Source organism: Microtus pennsylvanicus, chromosome X, assembly GCF_037038515.1.
Source record: "Microtus pennsylvanicus isolate mMicPen1 chromosome X, mMicPen1.hap1, whole genome shotgun sequence".
Classification (NCBI taxonomy): Eukaryota; Metazoa; Chordata; class Mammalia; order Rodentia; family Cricetidae; genus Microtus; species Microtus pennsylvanicus.
In genome coordinates, this window is record NC_134601.1 from 136,443,349 (window position 1) to 136,457,782 (window position 14,434).

General features: G+C 46.8%; 1 pseudogene; it reads left to right on the top strand.

The window, feature by feature from the left end:
* The first annotated feature begins 780 nt into the window (after window positions 1-780).
* LOC142840552 (cytochrome c oxidase subunit 5B, mitochondrial pseudogene) lies at window positions 781-2,705 on the top strand (annotated as a pseudogene).
* The last annotated feature ends 11,729 nt before the right edge of the window (window positions 2,706-14,434 follow it).

A 14,434-nucleotide genomic window follows, 5' to 3' on the forward strand; every position in this document is an offset into this window, starting at 1 on the left:
GCCACCATTTAATTCTAAAAGATTTTTTATCACACACTTGCCCTCCAAGCTTCTAGCAACTGATATAACCTACTTAGTCTCTAATAGATTTGCCTTTTATGAACATTTCACATAGATGGAAGCACACAGCACGGGGATCCTTTTAACTGTTTTCTTTCATACAGCATAGCCTGTGTGTGTGTGTGTGTGTGTGTGTGTGTGTGTGTGTGTGTGTCCTGTTTGCACTGCCTGCAATACTGGGGACTCAGGTACTAGCTGCCACCAAGTCCAGATTACACGTGAGTGAGCACTGGGGATCCCAACTTAGGTCCTCATGATTGCACGACAAATGCTTTACCAGCTTAACAATCCCCCAGTCCTTCCATAGGCTTTAGCAGATCCATCCATATTACAGAACAAATTATTCATTCCTTTTTGAGGTTGAACAATATTCCATTGCATGGACATGCCACAGTGTTTAAACACTGATGGCTATTTAGCCTGTCTCCGTGTTTGGGCTCTATGAATACTGCAACTATAAACATTTATATAAAGTTTTTTTAAAAAATAGAATTTTATTATTTTTAATTCTCTGCATTGGGGATGGTTATGTGCACATACGTGTAGGGTCCTGGAAGACCTAGGATCCCTAGGAACTGGAATTGCAGGCAGCTGTGAGGTGCCATGTGGGTGTTGTGAATTGAACTTGGGTCCTTGGAAGAGCAACTAGTGGTTTTAACTGCTGAGCCATCCCTCAGCCATGTGTAAAGTTTTGTGTGGACTTGGTTATATACTTGAACCATGAGGTAAGTCTGTATTTATCTTTTGGAAGAACCAAAAAGCTATATTCTATAGCATCTATACCTTGTTAGAGCCCCACCAGGGCATAGAAGGGTTGGAATTTCTCCATATCCTCTTTCTGTTCCCCTCTCCTCCCTCCTCTTTGTCTTTCTTACTTTCTTTCCACCCTCCCTTTTGTTCCTGCCTTCCTCCATCCTTTCTTTCCTTTCTTTATTCATTCTTCTTTTTTCTTGTTTCCTTTCTTCCCCTCCCTCCTTATCTCCCTCCTCCTCCCTCTTCCTTCTTTAAATCATTTTCTTTTTTCTTTTTGAGACAGGGTTTCTCTGTGGTTTTGGAGCCTGTCCTGGAACTAGCTCTTGTAGACCAGGCTGGTCTCGAACTCACAGAGATCCGCCTGCCTCTGCCTCCCGAGTGCTGGGATTAAAGGCGTGCGCCACCACCGCCCGCTCCCTCTTCCTTCTTGAACCCTATGGGCATGAAGCCAGATCTTATTGTGGTTTTCAGTTGTTTGTTTTGTGGCTTTGGGGAGGGGTGTTGTTTGTTTTTGTGTGGGTTTTGTTCTTTTGTTTTTGTTTGCGACAGAGGCTCACTATGTAGACCAGGCTGGCCTCAAACTCACAATGTTTGCCCACTTCTCTCTGCCTCCACACCTGGCTCATTTGTTTTTTAATGATGTCAAGCATCTCTTTTTCTTTGTTTTACTTGGGGTTTGTTTTTCTCCTGTGGACCAGGCTGGCTTTGAACACAATATGTCGTCAAGGCTGGCCTTGAATTCCTGATCCTGCTGCCTTTGCCTTTCAGGTACTGGGGTTGCAGGTATGTGCCACCATGGCCAGCTGTCGCAGCACTATTTAAGTCGCCATAAACTCTCTGGACAGTTGCTTTTACTGTGGTGTCTCAAGTGTTAGATAGCATTGTAGTATTTTAGGAACTTTACATACAATTGTATTTTTAATTTTATATTTGCTTAATATAAACAATAACATATGAAGATGCTATGATCTCTTTTTATTGACTATCTCTGTATGTTTCCCTTTTATCAATATTTTCTTATCAATTCAGATGAGCTCTTTCACAAAACAACTCTAAAAAAACCATGCTTTTTTATATAGGCTGGTGTTGTTTTAATTTGGGAACATGGTTTGATTTTCCCCCTTCCTTTGTGTTAGACCGTTTTGATTATCTGTACGGTTAACCTTGTTTTCTATTTTCTGATTTCTTCCATCACATCAAAACTTAAAATGTCCTTCCCCAGAGGCAGAACATGGCTTTAAGGAGAAACTCTTCAGAAGAAAATAGCCCTCCTAAGTAAAATCACAAAATGTTTCCAATGATCTCTTCTGTTAACTTCTTCATGACCCAGGAAGGGAAGGGAGTACATTTAGTGGCTTCATAAAGAACGTGGAGCCAGGAAGTTCATCTGCTTGTCTCCAGCGAGAAGGCTTCAAGGTTACTTTGAGCAGTGGGTGCACTGGCAGCTCAGGCCCTGAGGGCCCGAGGGCCCCGTGGCGTGGTTGCGACATGCCCCATGGCTTCTGGAGGTGGTGTTCCTACTGATGAGGAGCAGGCTACAGGGCTGGAGAGGGAGATCATGATAGCCTCAGAGAAGGGACTGGATCCATACAATATGCTACCTCTGAAGGCAGCTTCGGGCACCAAGGAAGATCCTAATTTAGTCCAGTCCATCACCAACAAGCGGATAGTGGGCTGCATCTGTAAAGAGGACAACTGTACCATCATCTGGTTTTGGCTGCACAAAGGCGAGACTCAGCGGTGCCCAAGCTATGGAACCCATTATAAGCTGGTGCCCCACCAAATGGCCCACTGAGCCCTGCGTTAACTTTTCAGAATGTGATGGAAAACTTCCCTCCAATAAACTAGCCGTTGTACTGGCTCCTCCAAAAAAAAAAAAAAAAAAAAAAGAACATGGAGCCAAACTGGACTTTAAACCCCAGCACTGACACCTCTTGGGCAAGGTGTTTAATTCTCTGTGCCTCAGTTTCCTCATTTGTACAGAAGGGTGTGGCTGAAGAATAAAGCATGAAAAAGAGGCACCAAGGTGAATAGGAAAGAGTCAGTGGCAGAAAAAGACTAGAAACCTCTCAAGCACAGGATAGAAATAAAAAAAGAGAGTGTGAGTGAGAAACTCCGAGCCCTCCACGTGTGGGAAAGGCAAGTACTGCATGAACAAGAAGGGTCATGATGTTCAGGGCCTGAGAGCTTTCGAGCCTTGCTCTTTCCCCAGCTTTTAGTCAACTTCATTCTTGGAAATGTCTTTCTTAATCAACTCTTTCCATCACTATCCATGTGTCCCTGGTCCAATTTTCTTCCATTATTACTTTGTTTATTTTCTGTGCACGTATGTGTGCAAGTATGTTTGTGTATTTGTGAGCATGTGTGCACATGCAAGAGAGCCATGGCATCCATGTAGAAGTCACAGGACAACTTGCTAGAGTTGGTTCTCTCCTTCCACTGTGCGGGTGCAGAGATTCACCTCAGGCTTAGCAGCAGACGTGTTTTGCTGGCTGTGCCATCTCAGCAGCCCCTAGGCCAGTTCTTCGTTCCTAGACAGAAGAACCTGGAAATATGAACAGGTGTTCTCTGACCTCTTGTCCATACCTAAGACAGGGATAACACCTGAATATAACCTAGGGATGGTATAACACAGATAATAACCTAAAACTACCTAGTTCCAGGTAGGATTGTTAAAAACATTAAACGGCATCCTAAGCATGTCTCAGATTATCTAAGTATAGCTGTGGCAGACAAGTGCAAAGATGAGGTGGTGCCTCTGGACTTGTCCAAGAAGGGCCAACAGATGCCTCTTTGCTTATCTTTCAGCCTGTAGGACCTGGTCCTCCAAACTAGGAAGTAGGCTCAGCCCTAGATCATCTCCCAAGGGCCCACATTGCGCTCTGTTTGCCCACACCCAGGGGACACGTCAAGAGATGGAAAGAGCCCCACTGGCTCTGGCAGCTGCTCACCACTGCCACTGAATATTGTCTTGCAGTCCCCTCTATGGTCGCCCCCGCGGGAATTTTAACTAACCCAGATTTAGAAAATCTGTTAAGCCTGAGTCATAGCAGAAAGGAGAAGGGACATATTTAAATACTGAAAACTGTTAAGTGGGGCAGTCAAGTTCCCAGAAAGCTGGTTAGTGGGGACCAAAGGGAGGTGGCATCCTCAGGGTCATGGTTGAGCCATAGTCCTCATGCCCTGGAAGACAAAAAAAAAAATGGCCATGTCCATTTGGCTCAGAACAAAGAAAAGTCCCAATGTCTTATCTTAAAATGGAACCTCTCCTTTCCTAAGCATGCCCACCACATGCCAACACCCTGCAGCTGGGATGCCTTAGCTCCAGGAAGGCAGGCCTCAGTTTTGTGCAAGTTGTGCTTTGGTGTAGGACAATTCTATATTCTGTCAATTATGTTTTAAATAAATGGTAATTGGCCATTAGCCAGGCAGGATGTACAGGTGGGACAACCAGACAGGAAGTAGAGGTGGGGAAAGGAGAACAGGAGAATTCTGGGAAGCAAGAAGCTCCCTCGCAGTCCTGTCCAGATCACCAAAGAAGCAGGATGTGACCTACCCCGCTGAAAAAGGTACTGAGCCATGTGGCTAACACAGATAAGAATAATGGGTTAATATAAGCTACCAGAGCTAATAAGAAGCCTGAGCTAATGGGCCAATCAGTTATAACTAATGCAGAACCTCTGTGTGATTTTCTTTCGGTCTTACCAGCTGTGTGAACTGGGCAGGACATAAACCCCAACAAGCCAGCCTTCATGTTACAGTGCTTGGTCTAGCTGCTAGTCATCCTGTGAAACCAAGACGGCAAGTAGCATTGCCCCTGTTTTACAAAGCAGTAGAGTCCCCCAAAATGACTGCCTAAGCACTGGTATGTTCATGCAGGGCCCCATTTTTAGCCTTCAGAATCTATTCCAATAGGCTCATCAGAATGTCCCTGCCAGGGCTCACGCCAGGTTGCTCAGGTTCTGGTTCACTGGAGCCAACACCTAGTTTTCTGACCTAGTTAGTAATGCTGAAACTATGGAGTTGGTGACCACAGGCTTCGTACTGAGAGCCACTGGCCAAAAAACGTCTGCCCCTCATCACCCGTTCCTGCCTACACTCGTCAAGAAATGCCTCCAACAACAAATTTGGGTCTATTCCCAAAGAATCAGTCAATGACAGTACAACTGAAGGGAGAGAGATGACAGCCTTCAACTGCAGGGTCATTCACATGGACGTGAGGGTCTTGAACAAAACAGAGTTAGCCCCGGTTTAAGGTTTGACCACGTGGGGTTAATTCTAAATCCCTTCTGGGAAGTCAGGTGACCAGGGAAGGAGGAAGGTGGAGTGATTGCTTATCCACAGAAACATCAAGGTCTTGACTGTGTTAAAGCCCAATCATTACTTCCAGGTAGTAATGTGTTTTAGGCAACGTCTCTGCTTCTGCTCAGCAATGCATGAGTCTCAGAGCCGTGGCCAGAGAAATGGTGAGCCGTCGTATATTGAGCGAGTGCTAATGGAATCCAGGAGGTGGAAATTACAAGTCGAAAAGTAAAATCGATGCCCTGACTGTGAAATGACGGAAGGCCTGGTGAGGAGCTGCGTGGAGGTGGGTCCCCTGCTTGCTCCGAGAGGACCTCTAAGACACTTGACTTTTCAAAAGTTCCTTGTGGGCAGGAAGCGTATTTTAATCATGGGTAATCATATGATATCAGGCTGGAACAGGCCTTAGAGAGCTTCCAGCCTTGGAATGGCAAATTGGTTTCATTTTGGTGCCAGCTCCAATTGGTTAGTGATGGCTGTGTGGCGCGCCGGATTGAGAAGGGTTCCGTGTCTCTGGGCTCCCACCACCATCAATTAGCTGTGCTTACCACAGGCAGGGTGGCAGGGAGACAGCAGTCTGCTCTAATTAGCCAACCCTGGTGGAGTTCCACCTGCCCTGCTGAACACAAGGCAAGAAGGCTGTTCCTGCTCTGTGTCCCCAGGCACACCGCAGTGCAGTCCCGTCTCCCCCCAGGCATCTTCTACTAGACTAGGGAGTCCACAAACAGTATTGAAGGGTCTATGAACTTGACTGGGGGCAGGGGCGAAAATGTCTTCAGTGTCACTAACCTCTAACCGAAACCAAGCATTTCCTTCCATTGCACTCCCATGGCATTGGTCCCTCCTGTGACAGCCACCAGCAGAAACCACAGCCATGAGCACTTGGGACTTACTATCTCTAGAGATTGCTTCCACCCCTCACTAATGGGAGATGATGGGAGTTATTAGATCTGCAACTAAATCTTGTTCTTTAATGTGTTAATGAGAAAGCACATTTATTACTGCCCCACAAAGTTGTTTTTTAATATTTGGATAACTGTGTCTCAATCTAATTGGTTTGCTCTGTAATCCTGTTTTGTGCATGGAAATGCCCTAGTCTGAGAAGGGGCCCACAGGCCTCACTGGGTGGCGAAGATGTGCACGGCCCACCAGTGATCAGAAGCACACACATCCCACCCCCACCTGGCCAGCCCAGGCTTTAGGTAGAGAGGAAGATGACGACAGTAAGGGTGGCCTTTGCTACTCTGGGTCCTTTGCTGTGATCTGGCAGCAGCTGGCAACTGAGATGGTGAGAATTGGCTACTCTCCACTCTAGAGAGACAGCTGACCTCCGGGGCTCTCTGGGCTCAGATGCCCAGACGGTGACAGCTCTGGCCCCATGCCAGGCTTCCCTGGTTCAGCCTTCCACAACGATGGTCAGTCTGGGTCACAAATGCAACATCAGTGCAATGTTTGCCCTGGGCCACCTTTCTCCTATGGCAACCTCACCCTTCTGCTGAGCTACTGCCCCACCGCCACCACCAGGACCATGATATGCAAATGTGGCCTTCATGGAGAGTTTACTGCTACAGCCCAATGTTGGTTTCAGCAGCAGGGCAGGGCCAAAGACAACCTTCTTTGATTTCATTTTCAAAAAGGCATGGATTCTGCTTCCAGGAGATATGCAGTTCAGGATTGCAGGCTATTAGGCCTAGATACCATCTCCCCAAAACATCTTCTCCCACTCATCACCCCAATCTCTACTTTGCAAATCAAGACACTAGCTGAGAGAGGGACCACGAACTTCTCATGTGGCACAGACCTAGGTCTAGAATCCAGGGCTCCAAACCATCAGGTCAGTCCTTCTCCTGACATTCTGCACGTTCATAATAATGGAAGAGTCGAATATTAGAACCATCTGTCTCAGGAGAAGAACTGGTGGGAAAACACTTCTCCTGGCTCAAAGTCACCAGCTGATGAAATGGAAGGATCAGGGTTCCTGCAGCTGCCCATCTCCAACAGCCTTTGCCCACACCACGTTGATGCCCCGTGACTAGAGAAGCCAGGAAGTCTAGAGCAAAATTTACTTAAAGGATCTGTGGGGCTGGAGACATGGCTCGGTAGTTAAGAACACTGGCTGCTCTTCCAGAGGGCCCAGTTCAGTTCCTGGCAACCACATGGCGGCTTACAACTGTCTGTAACTACAGCTCCAGGGGACGGGACACCATTACACAGGGAAAACACCAATGCACATAAAAATAAATAAATGTTTTGAAAAAAAATTATCTGGGAAATTCTGTAAGGGGGTTGGGGTGAAAAGTGCCCCCCCTTATTTTTACCAGTGTCACCAACACCACCAAAAGGTGCCTTACAGATAGAGCCTACCTTCCCCAAGGAATCTTTCCTGCTGCCTTTGAAGTCTATAAACCTGCCTGAGATACAAGGCCCTTCAGTTTGTCCTCATGGAACACACAAAGGCTTATTTCTTTGTGGCTCCCTTCCCATTGCAGGCAGCCATTCCAGAAACAGCCTTCCACAAGCTTCAGGATCCTCCCAACTCTTAGTAACGGTACTGCCAACTTCAATAGGTGATTCGTTAGACCAAATGAGAGTAGAAAGAGGAAACGGAGGAATCTGAAATGGGAGAAGTTTATGCTTCAACATCACTTCTGTCCACTTTCCGTAGGCTAGAGCTATGTCACACGACTCCAACCTAACTTCAAGGAATCCTGGGAAATGAAGTCTAGCTAAAGATTTTAAAAAGACAAGCAGATGGCTGAGATGAAAACAGAATACCTTGCTAAAAATTTCAATTCTACACTATTATCCCAGCAAAAACTATTTGGTTTTTAGCTAGGTTTGATGTCACACATTCTTAATCCCAGCCCTAAGGAAACATTCATTCATTGCGTTGTTTGCTATTTAGCCTCCCACTAAAGTGGAAACATACTGAGGACAGGCCTGCCTTCTTATGTCACCCAATCCCTGTGCCTAAAACTAAGCCCAGAACATAGTGGGTACTCAAGAAATAGTGGTAAGAATGAATGGGTATTGCCACGTCCACCAGCCTCATGCGCACATGGCTGAAACCAAGAGGGTACGCCTGGACACTGGATGGGACAGACAGACTGATGCTCATGCCCCTCCCCACACCTCACTCACCCCAGTTTCTTCCAGAAACCCTTTAAAAAGTCTTCAGACTAGCAGCTTGATAGTATCCTGTCTCCTGGGACCCCCGTTGCTATACAGGAGCTCTGTGCTCTTGTGTGCCCCCCCCCATTGCCACCTCTGAATCTTTAATCCAGGGTGCTCTCTAAACTTCACCCTCTGTGGTCTGTGAATTTCATTCTTCAAATTCTCAAGACAAAACCCCCAAAGCTGCTGGCTCAGGGTAGCTTGGATAGCTGTGGAGTTTCCAGGACCCTAGTTCCCTGAGAAAGGCCCCATTGTTCTGAAAGACACCCCAATATTCCTGTATTACATACACACTAAATGCAATTTTGTTTTTTTTTTTTTTGAGACAATGTTTCACTATGTAGCTAGCCATGGCTGGTCTGGAACTCACTGTGTAGACCAGACTGGCCTGGAACTCAACAGAAATCCACAGACTTCTAATAAAAATTAAAATAATAATAATAATAAATCTCCATATAAACTCTTGGTTTAGTGTTTGGGCATGGTAATGTTCCAGGGAGCACATGGCATATGGGAGACCTGGGCAATGAAAAGGGCTTGTCGTGGTTTTTGGCTTTGTAAGGTTTTGGAGAAGCCAACATTGAGCCCAGGAGGTAGCCAGAAAGACCGACTTGCAGAAGTCTTAGAAAGAATTCAGTGCTAACTTTACTAGTCAGACCTCTGGAATGACAAAAAGGGTCAGGACAGTGGCCTGAGTAGTTTAGCCAGCACACTGGTTCTGTGGCTCCTAAGGACAGCGCTCAGAAAGGTTCTGACTTAGTTGCTGTCACCCAGCAGGCCACTTCAAACAGAGCCAACACCAAGGCTTTACTTAGGGACTCAGGGAAAACCAATGTAGCCCAGCTTTCTCTTAATTATATTTGTCCCTATCATGGGCACCCTGTACCACTGCGGGGGTGGCCAGCTAAGAGCTGCATCTGCCAAGATCTCACGGGGGCAAGATGAAGCGATTTCAGTTGCTTCTTGGGTTTCAACCTCTTTTCTGATCTGGGAGGAGGAAGAAAGCCAAGGCCCGTGGGTGACTCAGAAAACAAGCCCAGATAAGAGCATATTGACAGGCCCAGCTAGCAGGCCCCTCATTCACACCGGCTTCAAAGACAAACACTTTCCGTTTGTCGATTTGTTTTAGGCCCTTGCCGAATCTGCGACTCTGTGGCCTTGACTCTAAAAATAAATCTCCTGCAGTAATGACGAGGCTGTTGCAAAGAGGAAGGCGTGCGGGGAAGGAAAAGAGGAGGGAGGCAAAGCAAAGACAGGCCAGGAGACACCGAATACCAAAACAGGAAGAAGGGATATGTGGGGAACTCGCCCTGGCTGCTTCCTCCTGAGCAACAGCTAGATGCATTGCAAAAGGCAGCAGCAGGGCCAGCTGTGGCCCACAGGGGCCTGCGGTTGATCAGAACCCAGCCTGGGACAGGGAGGACAGCAGTCCTAGTGAGCCATCTCCACCCGCTGTCAGCCTACCACCAACCAGATGTTCAGTGGCACCTGGGAGCCTGTCAGAAATGAAGAATCCTCAGCCACACCCCAGACCCTCAGAATAGACATCTTAACTAGCCCCAAGGGTTAGGATGAGCCCTAAGCCCCCAGAAGGTGAAAAGGCCAGTCAGAGTCCCCAGGGTGTCGTTGAGTGGAACCCAGAGGAGGCAAAGTGGTCCTTCACTCTCCTCACTTCAGACAAAGGAGAGATTGAGCCTTGCCCACCCTGCCTCCACAGAGAGGCTGGTGCCTAGAACTTTACCTAGCACAAAGGAGCTGCACCTCAGCTAGGGGTCCCTTTGACCACAGCCCACACTGTTTGAATGTGGCTGTTTTACCACCTGGTTCCCGGAGGCTTTCAGGTTCATGATCACCAAGCCCTGATGCAACTCGCCACTCTCAGGGGTCCTTCTGGAACCTGTCCTTAGAAGCCTTCCCTCCTTGGCCTCAGTCTGAAATGCTCCCTGTCTTATCTTTGTGAAGTTCTTTGTGATTGTGGCTTTTCATTCATGCTGGCACTCATTCCTTCACCGTGCCCTCCTCTATTTGGGCCTAGCTGGCACACGACAACCCAGCCTGCTGTTTTCATCAGTTCGCCAAAGAGACTGTCCTTCCTCCTGGCTTCCTCTGCCGTTAGAAATTGCCATTTCGTGTGGATTCCAGATTCCCCTGCTCTGGCCCGGACTGAGCAGGTGAGCAGGCTATTGTTTAGGTGCTGAGCAGGTGACAAACAGTTATGGCTGTTCTTCACTAGAATTCTAAATAGTGGCTGTCACTCTTCATTGACTATAAAATGTACAAATGTGGATGATAAGAAAGAACGTAACTGTGGCCCATCTTATCAAATTTATTTTAGCTGTGCTTTAAAATCAATTTAATTTGTAAATTATTCATGGCATGTAGCAACTTGCACATCCAAACCCTATGCTTTCAAGATTGCCCTAACTTTTCCTAGACATTTTGCGGATGCTTTTTATCATTTTTTATTACAAGAGTAATGCGTATCTATTTTAGAAAATGTGGATACTACAGATAAGCAAAACTAATTATTTCATTATTATCCCCTTTAATCCCATGACCAAGAAATAATCCCTGGTAACATTTGGGTGTGTATTCCATCAGTCTTTTTTCATTCTGTACACACAGATGTGGACGGCTCACTTGCTCCCTCCTTCTAAAGTCAATGCGTGTGTGGCACTTGGTCTCCGTCAATTCCTTCCCCTTTGTACCAGAGCCCCACACCCCCATCCCCATCGTGTTCTAAAGCCAATTCATATCAGCTCAGCAGAACAAATTATGTGCACCTCTTTCTACCTCCGCTGCATTTAGCAACTGCATGTCGCTGGTGCTTAGGATCAGCCATGGTGGAAAATGTTCCCCGTCAGGGTTTTGGATTTATTTTATTTTGCACCTCCACCCCCGCTCAGATACGCAGGCATTAGATATTTACAAGCATACCCAGCACCGCACATACAGGGCTAGCTCCATGAATATGAAAGCTGAGCAGTCACCCGGGGCCCACGAGCACAACGGCCTCGTGGATGGCTTAATGCTGGGCAGCTTATATCTTGTGATTCTCAGTAAGTTGATGTTTCCACTGTGTCTCCTAACTGAGGTTCATCCGGCCAACAGAGCAAAGGCATGTGTAAGGAGCTATGTGCCATATAAATGCTGACCTTTCTGGTGGCACCATTCGCAGTGGTTACGATTGGAGTCCAGGTGAGCCCACATGGCATGGATGCTCAGGGTGACTTGGAAGTAGGTACAAGGTAAGCATGTCACATCTGCAGCTGAGGATAACAGCCAATGGAGGCCTTGCTTTCCATTTCAGATATAGAAATAGGGCAAGGAGTTTGGAAAAAACAAACAAACAAACAACAAAAAGACCATGAACCTGGCCGGAAAAGAGAAGAAAAGCTAGCTGTGGCCAGCATGATGGCTCAGTGAAGCTAATGTGCCTGCTGCCGAGTCTGATACAATGCCCATGACCCATGTAGTAGATGGAGAGAACCAGCTGCTCCTCGACCACCACACTCTGGAGGTGGCATTCTGTGCCCTTTCCCCACCCGAAGTACACAAAAGAAAATTAACTATCAGACAATCTTTTTAAAAAGCTGTCAGGCTTGGCAGTGGCTTTAATATCAGCACTCAGGAGACAGACAGGTGAATCTCTGTGAGTCTGAGGCCAAACTGGTCTACACAGTGGTTTCAGGCCAGCCAGAGCTGCACAATGAAAGGATGCTTCAAAAATAAATAAATACATCTCTTTTTTGGGGGGGGTGTAGGGGTGCTGCTGCTGAGCCTTGCACAATGCATGCTAGGGAAGTACTCTACCGCCGAGCCAAATCTTCAGACCCCATTTCTTTTCTTGCATTACTGTGTGTATTCATCAACTGCTTTTGCTACAAATGAAGGTAAATGATGAGGCGACCTGTAGTTTCCTTTCCTTCCCACCCTTTCTTACTCATAAGGAAGCTGCAAGCAGCGTGGGTAGAAAGTAAACAGGTAATGGAGTCCAAGAAATCCGTTGAGTTAGTTTTTTGCTGCCTTTCTACCACTCTGGTAAGAAGAAAATACATATGCATGTACGAGCAATGGAGCACAAATTGTGTAATTCCGGTGATTCCGCAAACTAGTTAAATGCTCTTATATTTGCATTTAAAAATGACAGCACACAATATATGGATGAATGGTACATTCGTGTTAATAACTTAAATTCCCTAATTTTTCTTTACTTAGAAACTCATTAACTAGCAAATAAACACCATAAGTCAAAAGAGAGTGCATGGAAGAAGGGGAAAGCTGTATACTTTAGTGTCTGCAGTTCAAGGGTGTGTGCTCCTTCCCAAATTCTGCGGCAACAGAGCCTTTGAGAGGCATGGAGGCTAATCCCAATTGTCAACTTGATGAGATCTAGATTCACCTGGGATACAGGCCTCTGCGATCGCCTGTGGAGGGTTATCTAAAGTAGGTTAATTGAGGTGAGGGGACCTGCCTGCTCTAGACGGTGCCATTCCCTGGGCCGAGATCTCAGACTGTATGAAATGGAGAAAGTGAGCTGAGTAGCAGCGTTCATTTCTCTCCTAATGACTACAAAGTACGGTGAACAGCTGCTTCGAACACCTGCCACTTGGATTTCTCCACCACGACCGATGGCAGCACCCCGAATCTATGAGCCAAAAGAAACCTTTCCTACCCCAAGTTACTTCTTTCATCACAGCACCTGGAAAAGTAAGGCATGTGACTAAGACAGGTGACTGGATCGTAATCAATAAGATTACATACCCTTCATCGATAGGATTACATGGCCTTATAAAAAGCATTTGAAAAAAAAGCACTTGAAAGCGAGCATTTGCCCCCTGGGTTACCATATCTGCTATCATATGAGGCACGGTGCTTCTCCCCCCACCCTCAGAGGACATGGCAGTGAGGCACCATCTTGGAGCTGAGACAAGACTCTCACCAGACCCTGAGCCTGCTGCTTCCTTGATCTGGACTCAAAGCCTCTAGAATTCTAAGAAGCAAATTCGGTCCTTATGGATGACCCGCCCCAGGTGACTTCACAGCAGCACAAACCAAGCTCAGTCAGAGCCTTTAATGCTAGTCTCGCCACTCGTGTTTCTAACCTCGGCCCTGGTGCCTACTGGATCTTCTGACTTGCACAGCCAGTACAAGTCCAGAGATGACAGCTTCTCTGCTTGCATCCTTAGCCTTGGAGCAGAGGCTTCTGCTTCTGCCTCTTGATGCTGAGGCTACTCTACTCTGCTGGGATGGCACAAAGCCTCTAGACGTGCCAAGATGAAGCTATCTCTACCATCCAGCCCAGTCTAGCCCTCAGAAGATAGCAGTGCCTTCTGGCTCCAGTTACAGGAAAGGCAGCTCCTAGGCAGAAAGCAGCTGCTGGACCTCTACTGGCCCCACGGATGAAGGGGGAAGAGCATTGTGGTCTGGTGGTCCTCAGCTTTGGGGAGGTTTGTTCGGACACAACAGACAACCAGAGCAATATGCCTGTTTTATGACTTGTTTGGGTTGTTTTTAGTTTTGTTTTTCAATTTCAAAGAGAAAGTTCTAGAAGTATTTCTTGCAGAAATCAGAACATTAAGTAGCAAATGTCACTAAATATTATCAGTAGAACTCATGGGGCTGAGAAGACAGCTCAACAGATAAAGCTCTTGTGCTCAGGAGGCGAAGACAGGGGATCCCAGGCCAACTTGGCAGGCTACAGTAGCTGAGTCTGTGAGCTACAGATGCAGTCAGAAACTTTGCCTTGTTTGCCTTGTTTTTTAGATGACAAGAAATGAAGCAAGACACCTGATATCAGCTTCTAAGATACATGTGCACATGGCCTCCATACATGTGAGCCTACAAACACGTGGACACACATACACACAAGAATACACACATCCATAGGCTGTCTGAGTTACTTTCCTACTGTGGTGATAGAAACACCATGAGCTAGGTCACGTATAAAGTAAAGGCTTTAACTTGGCTTACGGTTTCAGAAGGTTAAAGTGCTTGGTGGCCAAGTGATGGTATAGTGGAGAATCCACATCTTAATCCACAGCCACCAAGCAGAGAGAGAGAGAGCACTGGGGATCTTGGGAGTCTTTGAAACCTCCAAAGCCCACCCCCAGTGACACACCTCCTCCAACAGGCCCACACCTCC